This window comes from Paramormyrops kingsleyae, chromosome 9 (assembly GCF_048594095.1).
Source record: "Paramormyrops kingsleyae isolate MSU_618 chromosome 9, PKINGS_0.4, whole genome shotgun sequence".
Lineage (NCBI taxonomy): Eukaryota > Metazoa > Chordata > Actinopteri > Osteoglossiformes > Mormyridae > Paramormyrops > Paramormyrops kingsleyae.
Genome location: NC_132805.1, coordinates 18,984,510 through 19,004,580, shown reverse-complemented (window position 1 = coordinate 19,004,580; position 20,071 = coordinate 18,984,510). Strand labels below are relative to the sequence as shown.

General features: G+C 46.3%; 1 protein-coding gene across 2 annotated transcripts in view; it reads left to right on the top strand.

Moving 5' to 3' along the window:
• adgrb1a (adhesion G protein-coupled receptor B1a) overlaps positions 1 to 20,071 on the top strand; it is a 144,074-nt gene that overhangs the window by 28,419 nt on the left and 95,584 nt on the right. The gene's annotated exons all lie outside the window — the stretch shown is intronic.

Below are 20,071 nucleotides of genomic sequence, written 5' to 3'. Positions count from 1 at the left end.
CCCATTATTTCACACTCCCTCATGCATTCTTGCACACACAGTGTGTTCCAGGGAGCTAAATAACTAACTGATTATCTAAAGACAATTGATAGTGTTTACCAAACTCCATTTTATGTGAGTTATTTATCTAAAGTAACATACACCTTACAGCACATGAGGTTAATTGCCTTATTAAACTTCGAATGGCAACTTTTTGCTTTAGTTTCACTTCACCACTACATGATTTTAGCAAATGGTATCCCATCTACATTGTTCCCTTGCCTTGTTGCCCGATGCTGCTGCTGTAGGCTCACTGTGATCCCCTGCTAGAAAAGCTATTGGGAAATGGATAGGTTATTTTTTTATCAACATTTTCTCATCTGATGGTTTGATCACTATGATATGGGTCTTTGCGGGTTAGGACTGTATATGTGATTGGGAGGCTGTTGGTTAAAATCCTGAGTCTGGCACCTCGTTGGATCCTTGAGCAAGGCCCCTAACACCAGCTGCACCAAGTGCTGGCTCATCCTGCTTTCTGATCCTAATTTATATTTACTATACCTTGAATTAAAACATCTACCAAAAAAAGAAAAAGCAAAAATGTAAAAAAAATGTGGAAAAAGGGGAAAAAGCAAATGTATAACCCAATGAGGATGTGAAAGAATCCATCACTAATTAAATTAATCTGAAAAGAGTTTTATGCAGTTATATACAAGTAAAATGACCTCTGAAATATGGACATTAAATTAAATGACTCATTTTTTCATTAAACCTTTCCACAGCATAAGTTGTGACAGATCACTACTGCATTTTGCATTTCCCTCATTGTACCTTACCGTTCACCTATATCCAGAGGAGATGGATCACATATTGGAGGAGGGGATCTGGGCTGCCCAGTATCCTGTTTCAGAGGGTGAATGTGTCAAAGGGGATTCAGAAGAGGGTGCTAAATTACATAGGAAGTGAGAGCATGAAGAGTGAGGTGGCAAGAGACGGGAGCAGGGGAAAGAGTGATTACGGCTGGCCGGAAAGACAAAGAAAACTTCTGTGAAAGAGAGGAGTAGCGACAGATGGGTGGGTGGGGAAGGTGAAGAAGAAGCTGGAGGAGCTGAAGGAGGAAGAGAAGGAGAGAGTGGGCGGTGTGACAAAGCAGTTTTTTTTTACAAAAAAATGTCAGTGAATGAGATGAATGAATGTTGTGTTTCATTTCTCATTGAGGCCTTCTGAAGCGTGGGAAGGGCAATGAGGCCCAGGTCAGATGCTGCTAAGCTAAGAGGTTTTACAGAAGGGATTTAATCGTGAAATTAATGATGTGTATGAACAACACTACCGACAAACACACAGGTGTACTCACGCCCTTTCTCCGCTGAACAGATATGTCTGGGTGACATAGAGCTGTCATGTCACCAGTTTCACAGCAGTAGGAAAAAGGCACAAAATCTGTATTGCTTTCTTCATGCAGCATATTTTACATCACATCCCACACAATTCCTCCAGTTGCAGAGACGGTGACTGTCAATTAACCATGTCGTGCTTAGCTTAATAAGCAGCAGCAATCTGCATATGCCTATGAGGAGACATTTCTATATATGTACAGGTTGTGTCCTTGCTAACGTGTTTGTTATTCTTCCATTTAAACCCACCTTCAAGTCCCACCTTTTCACAGTGGCATGCCTGCAGCACTGAAGCACCAGGGACCTTTAGTTCAATTAAATATAAATAGCCAGAATTCATGTACTAGCCCTGTATCTCCCAGTTGCCAGCAGTTGCCTCTCTATCTCCATGCATCTCCTGGAAGGATGATTAAAAATTCATGTTTTAATTAAACAATTTTATAGTTCTTACTTTATAGGCGATAAAAAGGCCATTCAGAGTTTGAGATGGGTGGGAGTGAATTAATTTTCAGTGATAAAGACTCGTAGGAATGAGAAAGGAGCTTCTCTCATTGTTATCCTTCTTCAAGTAGCTCACCACACATTTGCAGCTTTTCCAGAACAGGACATCAGTTCCTTGTTTTTAGCTATTTACTGCAGTGTGAACTCCTCCTTGTTCTTGTAATGCTTTGTGGAATTATGGAGTCCATCTGTTTGATCAGGTGGGGAATCATACAGAGTAGCCATACTACAGTGTAATATAGAGTGTATATAATAAGTATTTTACCATTACTATTCAAAAGTGAGTTTGATTACTAAATACGTAAACCCAGAGAATAAAATTGGCACTCAGGTATGTTCAACAAACCAAAATGTCTCAGAACATCTTTTTGACATAAGAAAATGTGATGCAACCATTGGGAAAGCCATGCAGCTGTTCTTTAATGGCCATTTTCAGGTCCTGCTTTCTGCTATGCAAGTATAGACCTCATGCTGTTCAAAAACTGGCATTTCCTTATTTGTAAAGCCTCTTGCTCAAGCTGTATCTAAAGGTCTTGATATAAATTTTATACTTTTCATGTTATGCCCTTTTCAGCATTACCTCTGTGGATAAAGACATACAAAGGAAAGGAATTCTTTCCTTTTCTTCAAATATGATAGCTAAGAAATAAAAAATGCTGCTAGATTCGTTTTTACATTTTTTTTTTCAAATCTACTGGCTGTTCTGAATATTTCCTGGGAAATTTTAGAGGACTCACATAGAACCAAAGACACAAATTCTTTTGTTTTAAAGAGCTAGATGGGAGCTGGAAGGCGCACTGCAGTGGCTGGAGCAGTTTTACTGAAAAGGCAAGTGAAGAGTACAAGTTCACCATAGGAACATGTTTGCACTGCGCATCCTAGGTCCCAGTGAATAAACAACCTACATCTCCTATAAAATTTTCATGGACACCAGAGCTGTCATTGACCACATTATGAGATCACCTTTTCAGTTCCAGAGACAACAGTCATAGCATGGGTGGGCTGGCAGAAAATCAGTCCCATAAAATTTCACTTACTGACAAAATCATGCTGCAAACTCAATTACATATATTTCTTATCAGTTTTTAAGTGACCAAATTACATATATTTCTTATCAGTTTTTAAGAGACCAAATTAACAAAGAGAAATAAAAATCTATGTGAACGCTGAATGGCTGGGACAGTGCTCCATCTGAGAGGGCCCAGGATCACTCACGCTCCCATATTGCCACGGTGGCACCATTCACACACTGCAGTCATGCCGCAGGTCTGCGATTTACTGTCTGCTCCATTTGTCCATCCATCCATCCATTTTCTGAAACCATTTGTCCTATACAGGGTCACGGGGGGCTGCAAGCCTATCCCGGAGGCTACGGGCACAAGGCGGGGAACAACCCAGAATGGGGTGCCAACCCATCGCAGGGCACACTCACACACCATTCATACACACATGCACTGCTCCATTTGTAAAAGCAGAACATGTTTAAAAATATTTGATCTATGGCAGTTACAATCCTGTCTACCTACAGTTCATTTAGGATAGTTGGCTACATATGTGTGCAAACAATCCTTCAGTCTAAAATATTCATGTTTAGAGAAAAACAGACTGAAAGGGGATAAAGGTCTGAATGTGCTGTTGGACTCTTTCAGAGTTTTAAAGATCTCCTGAAAAGGACATCCATCTTTGAAACTAAACTGTCAGGTGCATTAGCCTGCTTCACCAGAAAAATAAATAAACATAACCTGGCGTTTTGTAGCAGCTGAAAACATCATGGAGCGAAAAGCCTCCCGTCATGTTGTCATTCGGCCCCTTTCGTGTACTAGATGTGCTAAGTAATTTTAAGGCTTTTGAAAGAGTACTCTGCCCCATGCCGCAGTAGCAGCTAGCTGTGTGACGCTATGAGAGTCCTCGTGCCCTGCATTCATTCCCCCAGGGAAGCAAATCAATCAATGTGACATGATCATGTGCACCCAGCTGTTTAAATATTTATCCAGAGCAGAATATTGACTGTTATCTAACACCTGGCAAGCAGTGGATTAGTTCTGTTAGCTTTAGGTAATGGGAGGCACTTCCTCAAGGCCCCGCGAAGCGACTTTGCCAATGGAGGGGGGACGGGGGACGGGGGCCGGGGGACAGAAGGGTGTAGTATGACAAATAGAGGGAGAGAGGGATCAACAGTGACAGAGGAAGGGGAAGAAATTGTACTGACTGAAAAGAGGAGTACAGGACATATTTCTAGTAAAGAGAGAATGTACAGTCTGGAAAAGAGGTAAAGATCGGAATCAGGATAATACTGTGACAGAATGCGGAATAGAGAAGAGGAAGTAAAAATGGAAAAATGAGTTTGATTTGAAGGAGGGAGAGACATGATACAAAGGATGGAAGAAGAACAAAGCGGAAAAGAGATCCCCATACGACTGCTGGCATTTGTCAACATCATCTTGTTGTCCCATCCACAAGGTGTCCTGAGAGGAGTCAAATCCTTATGAACCTACATCAAAAATACGATGGAATAATTAGGGTATTTAGAGAAAAACTAATATTGTTTAACATCTGATAAAGAAATAACACCTACATTCTACAGCCCTATTATTCAAATCACGGTCCTCGTGGTCCGAACACTGCTGGTTTTCCAGCCTTCCTTTACCTGTGAGCCAGGTGTGAAGCCTCTGACCAATCAGAATCAGTAATTATTAAACTAACTACCTGGGAGAACTGAAAACAAGGTCCAGATTTGAAGAACCCTGTTCTACAGGAAGCATGAACAGAGGGGAGATCTCAGTGACAGATCTGCTGTATCTGCCCTCTAGGTGGCAGCACTAACCATATGATGGAGAGGTTTCTTTAGTAGCTTTTCTGGCTGCCTCTCCATCTTCTTCCACTCTGAGTACCTCTGCATGCTATATCTCCCAATCTACAATCTCCCAGACATTTCTCTGTAGACTCCACTGTTGATTCCTATGTGTTATTGCAAATTTGTTTGCAAAGCCAGGAGTAGGGGGCAGGACAACATATGACAGAGAACATGAATGCATACCATTGTCCTGCCCAGCATTTCTTATATTAGCAGTGTCACTGAGAGACATCATGTTAGCACTGTGTCATTACAGAAATAACTGACTTCTGTCCTTAGACTAATGAAACAATTAATGAATAACTGCACTTGATCTCTCTGCACCCGTGACACCCATGGTTTGCATCATCTTTATGTGATTTTGGCCCATGCTGACATACTGGGTGCTGGGAAACACAGGTACTGGAGTGATAGATGGGGGAGTTTAACATGTACATGCAGGCTGTCAACAAAAACAACATAAATGGCCCTACACATTTGTAAACACTTTATTCAATGACCAGGTTAACACTTTCACTATCCATAGACATCTATCTTAACTGTGAAGGTAAGGGAATTCTAACCTCACAGGTGTATATCAGTGCTTTCCCATAGTCTTCTGAATAATATATTCAATTTCAGTGAGCTTTGTAAAAAGACAATTAAATAAAAAATTTGAAAAACAAGCGCTTCCTCTATGTGTTTGAAACCACACAAATGAACAGAACTTTGAGATTAAAAAGACAGTATAATTATTTTATGTCCAGTGTAATTTGCTTTATATTTCTCATGTTTTGTGCACTATGGGAATTCTCATAGAAGCTCATTTGATTCTTTTGTTTGTTTAGGGGAACGGGGTGCGGTGTACCTCAGTGAATAGATAGGAAGGATGGGGAAGCAGTAGAGAGACCGTATCAGGAGGTTCGCCCCACCTCCGCCTGCATCCCCTTATCTGTTAATTAAACAGTATGGGTAATAGGTGGGGTAATGAAAGCCTGGTGCCAGCCAGGCTGTGGAGTGGGGAGAGAATAATGAGGTGGGTGGGGGTTTAGCTTGGGGGGCGGCACTGACAGCCTGTCTCCTGATGGAGCCGGGGGGGGGGGGCTCAAGTTACGGACATGCCATTGATTCAGACGGGGTGACTCAGCAGGCCTGTAGCCTGTCGATAGAATCCTTGGTGTGGCTGAAAGGTGATATGCCTGCCACCACAAGCAGGGCCTCGTTACAGCCTTCTCAAAGGAGGCAAAGGTGACTTTCAGTGATATGCAAAGTGGGTAGAGTACAGCGGGTGACAGGGTCTGAGAGGGTACAAGTTTTGGGTTCAGCAAATATGCTGAAACCTGCATCACTCTGGTTGCGCATTTACTCTAATATGAATTTAGTGTAAAGCTAAAGTAACATAGATTTGTTTTAGAACTGAATATTTCTAATACAACCATTTGGGTGATACTAGCTACTACAAACACATTTTTTTGTTGTAAGGACAAAATTTGGGGTGTGATAAATGCTTGGATGTCTGAAGACCACCTCCACAGCTTGTGGTTCTAATCTTAGCCAACTTTCGTTTGAAATAGTTCAATGGCTACTTGTCAGCATGACTCTCAATGGGGAAATGATATCACTCTTTCCTGGAGATGGTGTGTAAAATGGGTTTAAATCTGAAAAGTGGATGGGGGGTCCATGTTGTTCATGGCTATTAAACTGTAAATAGGGCAGAACTAATGTATGTTTTACATTGAGGGTCAGTGAGGAATAAGGCAAGAGAGAAAGAAATGGAAAGACAATGATACTGAGAGAAAGAAAGAAAGAATGGAGAAAGAGGAGAAAAAGAGTAGAGAAAGGAAGCTGAAAGATGAGTAACGGGATTTTGGATGGGGAAGGGATGATAATCAGGTCCAGTCACAGACTGAAAAATCACCCACCGAGGCTAGAAAAAACCCTATCTTAAACCACTGAAAGAATTGTGAAATGTCCTTGGGGGAGAGGGAAAACAATAGATTATTCTTCTACTTTCTTTATATTTCCTTTTTACATAAAGCGTGATCACTGAGTGGCAAACAGCTAATCCTCTTGTTTCATTTTTCACTCAAAAAAGAATGTGATCTGCAAATTGAATTTTTCAAGGCACTCATTAAACATTTTTTTCTCACTCTGCTCCTTTACAGTGGATATATTTGTTAAAATTAAGCTATGGGCACTGAAATATTTCAGGTGGAATGGCATGGTTATCCTGAACCCATGTTAGGTTAGACTTGCAGCCACCTACATGCATTTTTATTATACTTTCGAATTGGGTGGTACAGTTATTATCAGTGATAGCCAGTTCTCTACTGGTCAGTTCATTGTAATGCCCACTCATCAGTCCTTTTTCATTAATATGCTATCCATTAAAGCCATCCTGATCTGGAGGCAGCCCTGGGAAATGTAAGATGTGGCAGAGACAGGACACCAGTGCATCACAATAATTTTGTCTCAAAAATGTTGTGTTGCAGACTGGCAAAAGCAATTTCACGGCACATCAACAGAAATGCCTTTTTTTGGGTCATCAAAAGACAAAAATAAACAACATAAAACATAGTGACCCTAAATGTGTTTTCCTTATGGTTACATGGCATGATTTTCCAGATCAGAGACCAGTCTTCCTTAAGATAAAGGGACAAACACATGGATATTGATGGTAAACTGATGGTATGACCACGGATGTATTAACCCAGAGTTACTTACATTTACATTTACTTACATTTACATTTTTATCCAAAACAATGTTCAAGTGAGGCAAATATAACATTACAAACATACACGCTGTTACAGAGTCGATTAGGCATTCGTGCGACTAGGCTGAGCTTCCAGTGAATCTGTAAGCGGTTTTGGAGCAGGTGCTACACATCTTCCAACAAATTCACTGCCACTGCTCAAGCATTGTGTCACCTAATGGCATACTTCCAAAAAGACCAGCTCTAGGGGTCCAGTTTCATATTTTTGCATACAAATACATAGAACATTAGAAAGGATTCTGTCAGAATTAAACTATTATATTCCCTGGACAGCCCATCTCCTCCTACTATCTAGAAGTACATGATGGATCAACTTGAAATGTGAGTCAATAAATGTACTATTACCCAAATATGTTGTATGTAACTCTGAAACTACTCCTATTCAGTTATTGCACATTCCCCTTACATGCCAATTTGCACAAACTTTCCCCACCAATTAGATTGTTAGCTGTATGTCTTTGTGAATGTCTTAAGGTTCAGGTCCTTAGTGTCATTTATATTGTTTATATGTCTAAATATTTATATTCTATTTATTTCTCATTTGAACCATGACCAAAATTTTCTGTAACATGACAGTACAAACCATAACACACACCAATAGTACAGTATATATGGAGCCCTGTAGGGTCAAGGACAGTTTTTTTCCCCAAATGATCATAGTATTAGTTATTCGTGTTCTTGCCTAAAGTGAACTCAAGGGCAGAAACTAGAGTGAAGCATGAGAATACTATGTATTTTATAGTAGTATTTTTTTCCAATTAGATTTGTGTAATAATGCATAAAATCTCCCATTCCTATTTTATTTTCCAGTACCTTATTAACGGACAAAAACTCTTTGTGGTCATTTAGTTATCGTTATATCAAGTAGTTTTATTTACTTTTTTTTAAATTCAGTAACAATTTAAAACTATGTGCAGATAGATTGACTGCAGTTCAAAGATTTCCGCCTTCCAGTAAATGGGCTTGTTTTCTCTAGATTTTGTGAGCTCAATTTAGTATTTTGTGGGCACATTAAACTAAATTGTATTTAGCACATGATTTAGCACATCATGTGACCAAAATAATAATAAAGGAAAACTGTCTGTGGTCTCTCCAGGGCTCTGCAGGTATAACTGTCTAGCTACCATGTCATACAGATGCACACAGACCGCATTGTGATTTTCTGGTATCAAATGGTGCTGCTACATAGTTGTTGTTTTTTTTTGATGGCGCTCATACATCAATCAGCTATAACATTAAAACCACCTGCCTAATCTTGTGCATGTTCACCTCATCCAACCAAAACAGCTCTGACCATTTGAGGCATGGTATCCACATGATCTCTGAAGGTGTCCTGTGGTATCTGGTACAAAGATAATAGCAGCTGGTCCTTTAAGTCCTGTAAGTTGTGAGGTGGGGCCTCCATGGATCTAACTTGTTTTTCCAGCACATCCCAAAGATGCTTGATCATATTGAGATCTGGGGAATTTGGAGACTCTTTTTCATGTTCTTCAAACCATTCCTGAACAGTTTTTATTGTGTGGCAGTGCACATTATCCTGCTGAAAGAGGCCATTGCCATCAGGGAACTCCATGAAGGGGAGTACTTCATCTGCAACAGTGTTGTGGTAGGCAGTAAGTGTCAAAGTTACATCCACATGAATACCAGAACCCAAAGTTTCCCAGCAGAATATTTTCCAGAGCATCACACTGCCTCGGCCAGCTCACCTTTTTCCCATAGTGCATTTTGGTGCCATCTCTTCCACTGGTAAACAACATACTGTATAGTGGGACCCTTGACAGGTGCCAATGTAATGAGATAATAAATGTTATTAATTTCTGGGTGATTGGTTTACAAGCTGAAATTAACTAGCAAAACAACTGCTTCACAGGCACACTAGAGTGTATATAAAATTTGTATAATGCATCAGATCCCAAACTTATGAAAACTAAACACTAGCAAACAGTTAACAACAAGTTATGTCAGAATTTTAGCTTTGTAAATAAGCATATAATTATTATTGCACTAGAACAGTTAAGATGAGCATGTGTAGCGCCCCCTTCGGCCCTCTATGGGGTCGAACACTGTTTTAACACTAAATGGGGGGCCCTGGTTTCGTTCGTCTTCCTTTGCGCTGCGATCCAATTAGAGCCTGTGCAGAGCTAGCACAGGCTACACCCAGTGCGGTCTTCTTCCCAGCAAAACCAATAACGCAGTTTACTTTAAAACATTTACTACACAATACTTAACGACACCAGGCATAATACTTTAAAACATATTCAAAACGAACAACATATATACAATAACCCTTAGTCTGTTAGTCCATCAAAACACATAAATAGGCAGAAAATTAAATTGTGGCAGGCCTGTTCGACGGTTGTGTCCGTGGTGAGCACAAATGAAAATGTTTTGGCTCTTCGGAGTGAAGCGGCCAAACGAACCAGACAGCCTACCAGTCCACCCCTTTCCAGGCGGGATCCGTGTCCTGGAGTCGGGCAATAACTTTTCCCTCCGTCCCACAGACCTCTCGGCGGTGGCGGCGTTTCCCCACTCTCCTTAGCTCGCCCCGAGTTCCTCACAAGACGAGCAGTCCTGCAATCTCCGCTCCAACGGGCTTCTTCCTCCTCTTCGCGGGGTGCGCCGGCGTTTTTCTCCGCTCCACTGTTTGCAGCGAATCCCCCCACAAGACGGGCAGTCTTGTTACCTCCACGTCCACCAGCCGCTCTCCTCTATTCCCGCGCCAGAGTTCCCGCGCCCGCTATCCCGCTCCCCCCTCCCCTTTCCCTGATTGGTGAATATAAAAACAGTACCCAATCAAATCAAAGTTAAGGGAAACAGAAACGTAAAGCACACTTATGCAGTGCCTGCATCAACGCAGCACTTACACCCCACCCTAACCATAATCCACAAAATAAAAAGAATCTAACACCGGACTACACTCTCCCCCCCCTTAAATGGTCTTCATGTCCCTATGAGACTGCGATAACTGCCATCTCACTAATCTTAACTATTAACCCCCCTATGAACTATGGTCAAAGGTTGGTCTCTGGGGTTTCCAGCTTCATCATATGTCAATCTAAGGACCGGCTTAATGGTTCGTTTGGAAGTCGGTTTCACAACTGAACAAGGTAAATCACTCTCAGCCACAGCTTCTTCACCTTCTTGTACAGAGCCCTCCACCTCTACAGCTGTCCTCTCTATCTCATCCCCAGTATCCGTTTCAATCTCCTCTACCTCAACAATGCCTCCAGAATCCCCTTCTATATCGAGCTCAGTGGAACTCTCTGCAGTTTCCACAGGCTACACTAATCTTTGTTCAGTCTCAGGCTTAAGGGGTTGCTTGCATCTCACATTCCACCAGTACGGTTCAACCTCATCCTCCGACTCACTAGTCCCCCCTACTGTGAGACCCTGTGCACTCTGAGATTCTAGGTCCCGTTTTCCTTGTAACTCAGCCTTCCGCTGGGTACGAGTCTGAGGCCCGTGCCCTAAAAACTCAACATCTTTTTCATCAGGCATTCTAACCATGTAGCCAATAGGCAGCAAGTGGTCTCTGTGAATAGTCTGTACTTTTCCCATGCCACTCTCCGGCTTTACCCGATACACAGGAATATCGGGGATCTTTTCCACTACCACATAAGGCAATGGATTCCACCGACTATGCAGTTTTCTTTTGCCTCTCAACCCCAAGTTTTCCATAAGCACTCTGTCACCCTTTCCCAAGACCTGATGGCGCAGCACTTTATCATGTGACCTTTTATTCCTTAAGTGCACCTTTGTAGCAGCCTGGGCAGCTAACTGGAAAGCACTCTGCAGGTCCTTCTTCAACTGCTCCACATAACTGGAATGACTCTTCCCCCCATGTCCATATGATCCAAAACACACATCTACCGGCAGCCTGGCTTCTCGACCAAACATCAGATAGTAGGGAGAAAATCCCGTGGCATCATTCGTTGTGCTATTATAAGCATGCACAAGTTGATTCACGTGTTGGCTCCAGTGCTTCCTATGAGCTAATGTCAGTGTCCCTAACATCGATAGCAAGGTTCGATTAAAGCGTTCAGGCTGCGGATCCCCCTGTGGGTGGTATGGTGTTGTTCGCGACTTACGAATCCCCAAAGATCTCAACAGCTCACGAATCACTTTACTTTCAAAGTCGCGACCCTGATCTGAATGAATTCGAGCTGGCAGTCCGTAGTGCACAAAAAACCTTTCCACCAAGACCTTAGCCACTGTGATAGCCTTCTGATCTTTGGTGGGATAAGCCTGAGCATAGCGGCTAAAGTGATCAGTAACAACTAATATGTTGGCAAACCCCTTTGCATCAGGATCAAGTGACAGAAAATCAATGCACACTAACTCCATGGGACCGCTAGAAACAATCTGATGTAGGGGAGCTGAACGGGTGCAGGGGCTCTTCCAGGCAACACATCTCCCACAATTTTTTATGTACTGTTCTACCGTCTGGGCCAGTCTTGGCCAGTAGAACCGATTTCTGACTAAATCCACAGTTCTGTCTATACCCAAATGTCCCATGTCGTCGTGCAATGCTCGGACCACAAGCATTCTGAACTTTTCAGGCAATAAAAGTTGACATCTCTCTTTCCCAGAAACATTCTGAGTGACTCTAAATAACAAACCATCCTTTACCTTCAGCCTTCCACTTTCACGCTTAAAAAGTATAATCTCAGGATGAGCTTTGTTTAACTCAGAGGGCCACTGACCTGTGTCCACAAACTCCTTTACCACCCTCAGAACATCATCCGCCATCTGGGCCTTCTTAAGGTCCTCCTGGGTGAACTGCTCTAGCTGGCCTAAGCCAAGATGGGTGGCACAGGAATAAAGGTGGGGAACACCCTCTGCCGGAACACCCAACTTTTCTGCCAAGCAAACAGGAGCTTCAGGTAACTTATGTACTTCCACCTGGTCACAAATAGCTTTTACCTCATCCCTGAAAAGATTGCCCCAGGACTCCCCCTTTTCTCCTGCCCCATTTCGGGACAGCAAATCAGCATCTGTATTTCTCTTTCCAGGGCGGTATTTTATTTCAAAATCATATGTGGCGAGGGCAGCTAACCATCTATGACCAGTAGCATTAAGTTTCGCTGTGGTCAAAACATAAGTAAGCGGGTTGTTATCAGTCATCACCGTGAATCTCACACCATACAGGTAATCGTGGAACTTATCCACCACGGCCCACTTCAGTGCCAAGAATTCCAGCTGATGGATATGGTATCTCTTCTCAGCTGCATTCAACCCCCTGCTAGCAAAAGCAACCGGCCTCAGTCCTTCAGGGTACTCCTGATTCAGCACTGCCCCCAAACCATTTAGACTGGCATCTATATGCAACACGTATGGTTTCCTGTGGTCCGCAAAAGCAAGTACAGGTGCATTAGTAAGGCAGCAAATCACCTCTTGGAATGCCCGAGTACAACCATCGGTCCATCGAACACCGAACGGCTCCGACTCTTTGTAGTAGGACTTGTCACGTGTAACCTTTTGCTTTCTTCCCATTTGTATGGGAGGATACCCCTTAGTGAGGTCTGTCAAAGGCTTGATGATGGAGGAGTAGTTAGCGATAAATCTGCGGTAATAGCCGCAAAAACCCAAAAACGACCTCAGCGTTTTTAGATCAGTCGGCTGTGGCCACAAGGTGACAGCCTCCACTTTTGCAGGGTCGGTGGCAATACCATCCGCGGAAACTATATGCCCCACATACCTAACTTTAGGTTGGCAGAACTGACACTTATCCAATGAAATTTTCAGTCCTACCTCCTCTAAGCGGTCCAACACCTTCAAAAGCCTTTCCTCATGCTCCTCCAACGTTGCTCCAAACACTATTAAATCATCCAAGTACACCAAAACTTGGAGAAGGTTCATGTCCCCTACAGCCTTTTCCATCAATCTTTGGAATGTCGCTGGGGCCCCGGTGACCCCCTGCGGCATCCGCTCGAATTGGTAAAACCCTAAGGGACAAATGAACGCCGTCTTCTCCTTATCCTCTTCCGCCATGGCAATTTGGTAGTAGCCACTGCGAAGGTCTAACACCGAAAACCATCGGCTCCCTGCCAGACAATCCAGTGCGTCTTCAATACGAGGAGTAGTGTACTGGTCCGGTATTGTCTTACGGTTGAGAGTTCTATAATCGACACACATCCGTACACTGCCGTTCTTTTTCCTGGCTATCACTATTGGTGACGCGTAAGGGCTCCGCGATTCTTTAATTATCCCTGCCCCCAGGAGGTCGGTCAGATGCCTACGTACGTCCTCAATATCAGCTGGGGCCAAACGTCTGGACCTCTCTCGAAAAGGTCGGGAATCCGATAAGTGAATATGATGTGTCACCCCACCAGCTAACCCAACCTCCCATTCCTGTAGGGAAAACACCTGCCGTCTTCCAGACAACTTTAACCTAAGCCGCTCTTTCCATTCAGAAGGAATGGGAGAGTCTCCAAAATCAATCAGATTTGGATCCATTTCCCCCAAAACCTTTTCTCTAACGGGAGAAGCAGCTATGTCTGCTTCATGCACTATTCCCAATGGTGTACCTTCAGGGATCATAACCTCTTTCTTGGTCTCATTCTGCAATAGAACAGAGAAACTGTTGCCCTTGACAGCCGAAACCGGAGCAACAATGGGCTGCAGCAGTATTCCTTGAGGCAAAGGTATGGAATTACTAGCCTCAGTCAGCAGCAAGCCCTTGGACACCGGTCGACAGAAATCTAGGTGGCACACTGCACAACAGCTCTCTTGAGGTGGTATGGCTAAGGGACCCGGGCCTGTCCATCTCACTTGACCTATGTCATCATCTGAACCACACAACCCAGGGGCACATGCATCAGCCGTGCCAGTGGCCCTCAAAACACGTGTCAACACTGCACCCTGTGCTCCCTGGCACAAAGAAGTGAGCCTCTGAAACAAACTGGCGTTAGTTCCTAAGATTACTGGAGTCTGATCTGGGGTTACTGGACCCGGGCAAATCAGTGCCAGTACAGACAGTGTCTCAGGAGCACCTGTAAATTCTTTTGGGAACTGAACCTCCACTACCGCATAGCCTTTGTATGGATAACTGGCCTCACTAAGACCCCAAATGGCTAAACCTGACACTGGGTGGATGGGGACCTTAGACAAGTACTGAGCATACCACTTCTCAAAGATAATAGTTACCTGGGATCCGCTATCCAACAGTGCTGTACACGGGTGACCATTGATCCTAAGCTGCACTGTAGATATAGGCCCTACTAAGCCTTCCGGCACAGAAGTGACTGACTTGAACTGTACCGCCTGTTTTTTTACTGAACAATGCAATGCCTCGTTCCCAGATTCTCGGTCACTGTTACTATGTTTCTCTCTGGCTCTACGCAGTGAAGCTATCAGTTTTTTAATGACTTCTTTATCATTTTCTGGATATGTGCACTTCCTAGCTATATGCCCGTTCCCTCCACATCGATAACAGAAACGATCAGCATCTCTCATGCCATATGACTTGTAAGAAGATGAACTGCCTTCAGCGGAAATCGGTTTAACAGCGCTAGCTAAAACTGATCGTCCTCCCTCCTCTTCTAATGTCCTTACTTTCTGTTTAAGTCTGCTAACCCTCTTCTGCAATGCAACAACATCTGACCTGTCCTGTTCCACAGAGGACGGTTCCAAAGGTAAAATTTGTGTCTCCACAGCATCCCTGGTAGCATTAGGCTTGCTGCTCATTGCTATCACTTTAGTCTTCAAGGCCTTTAGGTCAGCCTTTAACTCCTGCATCTCAAATCCTGACACAACAGAATCCTCTTGAGCTCCAACATTCCGAACCCTAACACTTACTCGCTGCCATGACTTCTCATACTCTTCCTCTTCCCGAACCTCACTAAGTAAGTCAATAAAGGCAGGGGGGTTATTCCTCCTCTCTTTGAGGCGCAATTGTAATAACAGCAAGTCAGAGCCCACTGCTCCTCTGAGTAACTGCTCTACCCTTACCCTATCACATACCCTAGTGATCCCAGGAGCTAAGTTGCCCGGGGCTTTATGCCCCTGGTAGGGTCACCCAAGGCAAACAGGTCCGGGGTGAGGAACCAGACAAAGTTCGGCTCAAAAGACCCCATATGATGAAAAAGATTTTGGAAACACGTTTTCCCTTGCCCGGACGCGGGTCACCGGGGCCCCCCCCTGGAGCCAGGCCTGGGGTTGGGGCTCGATGGCGAGCGCCTGGTGGCCAGGCCTATACCCATGGGGCCTGGTCGGGCACAGCCCGAACAAGGCACGTGGGTCCCCCTTCCAATGGGCTCACCACCCGTAGGAGGGGCCATAGGGGTTGGGTGCATTGTGAGCTGGGCAGTGGCCAAAGGCGGGGACCTTGGCGGTCCGATCCTCGGCTGCAGAAGCTAGCTCTTGGGACATGGAATGTCACCTCTCTGATGGGGAAGGAGCCTGAGCTGGTGCGCGAGGTTGTGAAATTCCGGCTAGATATAGTCGGGCTCACCTCGACGCACGGCTTGGGCTCTGGAACCAGTCTCCTTGAAGGGGGTTGGACCCTTTTCCACTCTGGAGTTGCCTGCGGGGAGAGGCGCCGAGCGGGGGTGGGCATACTTATTGCCCCCTGGCTGGGCGCCTGTACATTGGGGTTTACCGCGGTGGACAAGAGGGTAGCCTCCCTTCGCCTTCGGGTGGGGGGACGGGTTCTGACTGTTGTTTGCGCTTATGCGCCGAGCGGCAGTTCAGAGTACCCACCCTTTTTAGAGTCTCTGGAAGGGGTGTTGGAGAGCATTCCTTCTGGGGACTCTCTTGTTCTGCTAGGGGACTTCAATGCTCACGTGGGCAATGACAGTGAGACCTGGAGTGGCGTGATTGGGAGGAACGGCCCCCCCGATCTGAACCCGAGTGGTGTTCTGTTGTTGGACTTCTGTGCTCGCCACGGATTGTCCATAATGAACACCATGTTCAGGCATAAGGGTGTTCATATGTGCACTTGGCACCAGGACACCCTAGGCCGCAGTTCGATGATCGACTTTGTAGTCGTGTCGTCGGACTTGCGGCCGCATGTCTTGGACACTCGGGTGAAGAGAGGGGCGGAGCTGTCAACTGATCACTACCTGGTGGTGGGTTGGCTCCGCTGGTGGGGGAGGAAGCCGGCCAGGCCTGGCAGGCCCAAGCGTATAGTGAGGGTCTGCTGGGAACGTCTGGCTGAATCCCCTGTCAGGAGGAGTTTCAACTCCTACCTCCGGCAGAACTTTTCCCATGTCCCAGGGGAGGCGGGGGACATTGAGTCCGAATGGGCCATGTTCCGTGCCTCCATTGTGGAGGCGGCTGACCGGAGCTGTGGCCGTAAGGTGGTCGGTGCCTGTCGCGGCGGCAATCCGCGAACCCGCTGGTGGACACCAGTGGTGAGGGATGCCGTCAAGCTGAAGAAGGAGTCCTATCGGGCCTATTTAGCCTGTGGGACTCCAGAGGCAGCTGACGGGTACCGGCAGGCCAAGCGCGATGCGGCTTCGGCGGTCGCTGAGGCAAAAACTCGGGTTTTGGAGGAGTTTGGTGAGGCCATGGAAAACGACTTCCGGACGGCTTCGAGGCGATTCTGGTCCACCATCCGGCGGCTCCGGGTGGGAAAGCGGTGCAACATCAACACTGTTTATGGTGGGGATGGGGTGCTGCTGACCTCAACCCGGGACGTTTTGGGTCGGTGGAAGGAATACTTCGAAGACCTCCTCAATCCCACCGACACGCCTTCCGATGTGGAAGCAGAGTATGGGGACTTGGATGTGGACTCCCCTATCTCGGGGGTGGAGGTCGCTGAGGTGGTTAAAAAGCTCCTCGGTGGCCGAGCCCCGGGGGTGGATGAGATCCGCCCAGAGTTCCTGAAGGCTCTGGATGCTGTAGGGCAGTCTTGGTTGACACGCATCTGCAGCATCGCGTGGACATCGGGGGCAGTGCCTCTGGACTGGCAGACCGGGGTGGTGGTCCCCCTCTTCAAGAAAGGGGACCAGAGGGTGTGCTCCAACTATAGGGGGATCACACTCCTCAGCCTCCCTGGTAAGGTCTATTCGGGGGTTCTGGAGAGGAGGGTCCGCCGGATTGTCGAACCTCGGATTCAGGAGGAGCAGTGTGGTTTTCGCCCCGGCCGTGGAACAGTGGACCAGCTCTATACTCTCCGCAGGGTTCTGGAGGGTTCATGGGAGTTTGCCCAACCAGTCTACATGTGTTTTGTGGACTTGGAGAAGGCATTCGACCGTGTCCCTCGGGCAGTCCTGTGGGGGGTGCTCCGGGAGTATGGGGTGCCGGGCTTCCTTTTAAGGGCTGTTCGGTCCCTGTATGACCGGTGCCAGAGTCTGGTCCGCATGAGCGGCAATAAGTCGGACTTGTTTCCGGTGAGGGTTGGACTCCGTCAGGGCTGTCCTTTGTCACCGATTCTGTTCATAACTTTTATGGACAGAATTTCTAGGCGCAGCCAGGGCGTTGAGGGTGTCCGGTTTGGTGACCTCAGGATTAGGTCTCTGCTTTTTGCAGATGATGTGGTCCTGTTGGCCTCATCAGACCGTGACCTTCGGCTCTCGCTGGGACAGTTCGCAGCCGAGTGTGAAGCGGCTGGGATGAGAATCAGCACCTCCAAATCCGAGACCATGGTCCTCAGCCGGAAAAGGGTAGAATGCTCTCTCCGGGTCGGGGATGGGATCCTTCCCCAAGTGGAGGAGTTTAAGTATCTCGGGGTCTTGTTCACGAGTGGGGGGACGATGGAGCGGGAGGTCGACAGGCGGATCGGTGCGGCGTCCGCAGTGATGCGGGCGCTGCATCGGTCTGTAATGGTGAAGAAGGAGCTGAGCCAAAAGGCGAAGCTCTCGATTTACCAGTCGATCTATGTTCCTACCCTCACCTATGGTCACGAGCTGTGGGTAGTGACCGAAAGAACGAGATCGCGAGTGCAAGCGGCCGAAATGAGTTTCCTCCGCAGGGTGGCTGGGCTCTCCCTTAGAGATAGGGTGAGGAGCTCGGTCATTCGGGAGGGACTCAGAGTAGAGCCGCTGCTCCTCCGCATTGAGAGGAGTCAGATGAGGTGGCTCGGGCATCTGATTAGGATGCCTCCTGGGCGCCTCCCTGGTGAGGTGTTCCGGGCATGTCCCACTGGGAGGAGGCCCCGGGGAAGACCCAGGACACGCTGGAGGGACTATGTCTCTCGGCTGGCCTGGGAACGCCTCGGGATTCCCCCAGAGGAGCTGGAGGAAGTGGCCGGGGAGAGGGAAGTCTGGGTTTCCCTGCTGAGACTGCTGCCCCCGCGACCCGACCTCGGATAAGCGGGAGAAGATGGATGGATGGATGGATGAGTTATTCCTCCTCTCTTTGAGGCGCAATTGTAATAACAGCAAGTCAGAGCCCACTGCTCCTCTGAGTAACTGCTCTACCCTTACCCTATCCATATCCCTTACCGATACTCCCCCTTTCTTTACCACTTTAGCCAAGAGGGGTTCCAGTCTCCTAAGGTAATCCGATAATTTCTCACCAGATTTTTGTTGCATAAGACGGAACGAAAAATACAAATCCTCACCAGTTTCTGGTGACCCAAAGGCACTGTTTATAGCTTCCAGGTATTCTTCAGGCTTGGCTTCGGGTTTACTGAATCTCAAGACCCTGATAATCTCTAAAGCAGGGCCCCTCAAACTTTCCAGTATTCTACGTCTCTTCTCTCTATCAGGACAATCACTCTCCTCTACCATTAAAGTGGCCTGTTCCAGCCAATACTCCAAGGGTTCCTCCCCTGCAGGAGTGGGAGTGATGCCGGAAAAAACCCTGAGGCGGCGATAACCCTGACTCTCAGACTGACCCTTATAAACCTGCTTCAACAACTCTCCCATCATTTCAAAAAATGGCTCCTCACTATCCCGTTTCGAACTAACGGCAGCACAATAGCTCCGTAAATCAGCCACTGTTTTCCCTTCAGTCATTAAAAGGTCCTTTAATTTTTCCGTGAACCCAATTGGAGCCGTAGGAGCCGGGCTAGCTACTACAATTTTCCACACTTGGGCTCCATCAATATATTTAACTTCCCGGGGGGCAGTCGAGAGGTCTATCTCCTCCGAGCATTCGCACAGGACTATCAGGCCATCGGCCTCTCTACTGTACGTCTTACCCCTCATCCTCACACGTCCACAACCCTGAACGGCCTGAAGAACATCTTCAATTTGCCGACCGGTAACTTCCGCATCCACTCCAACCACTAAGAAGGCATGGTTGGCCTCAAGACCTTCCCCCTGACACCAACGAACAAGCTCGCCCTGAAACTTTGAATATAACTGGGGCTCCATCTAATAAACTCCTGGTATTTTTCTAAAACAGAAGAACAAGACCGCACCTAATTAATCAGTTAATTTAAATGATTGCAACGCAAATCCCAGCGGTGCCTCCAATTTTATGTAGCGCCCCCTTCGGCCCTCTATGGGGTCGAACACTGTTTTAGCACTAAATGGGGGGCCCTGGTTTCGTTCGTCTTCCTTTGCGCTGCGATCCAATTAGAGCCTGTGCAGAGCTAGCACAGGCTACACCCAGTGCGGTCTTCTTCCCAGCAAAACCAATAACGCAGTTTACTTTAAAACATTTACTACACAATACTTAACGACACCAGGCATAATACA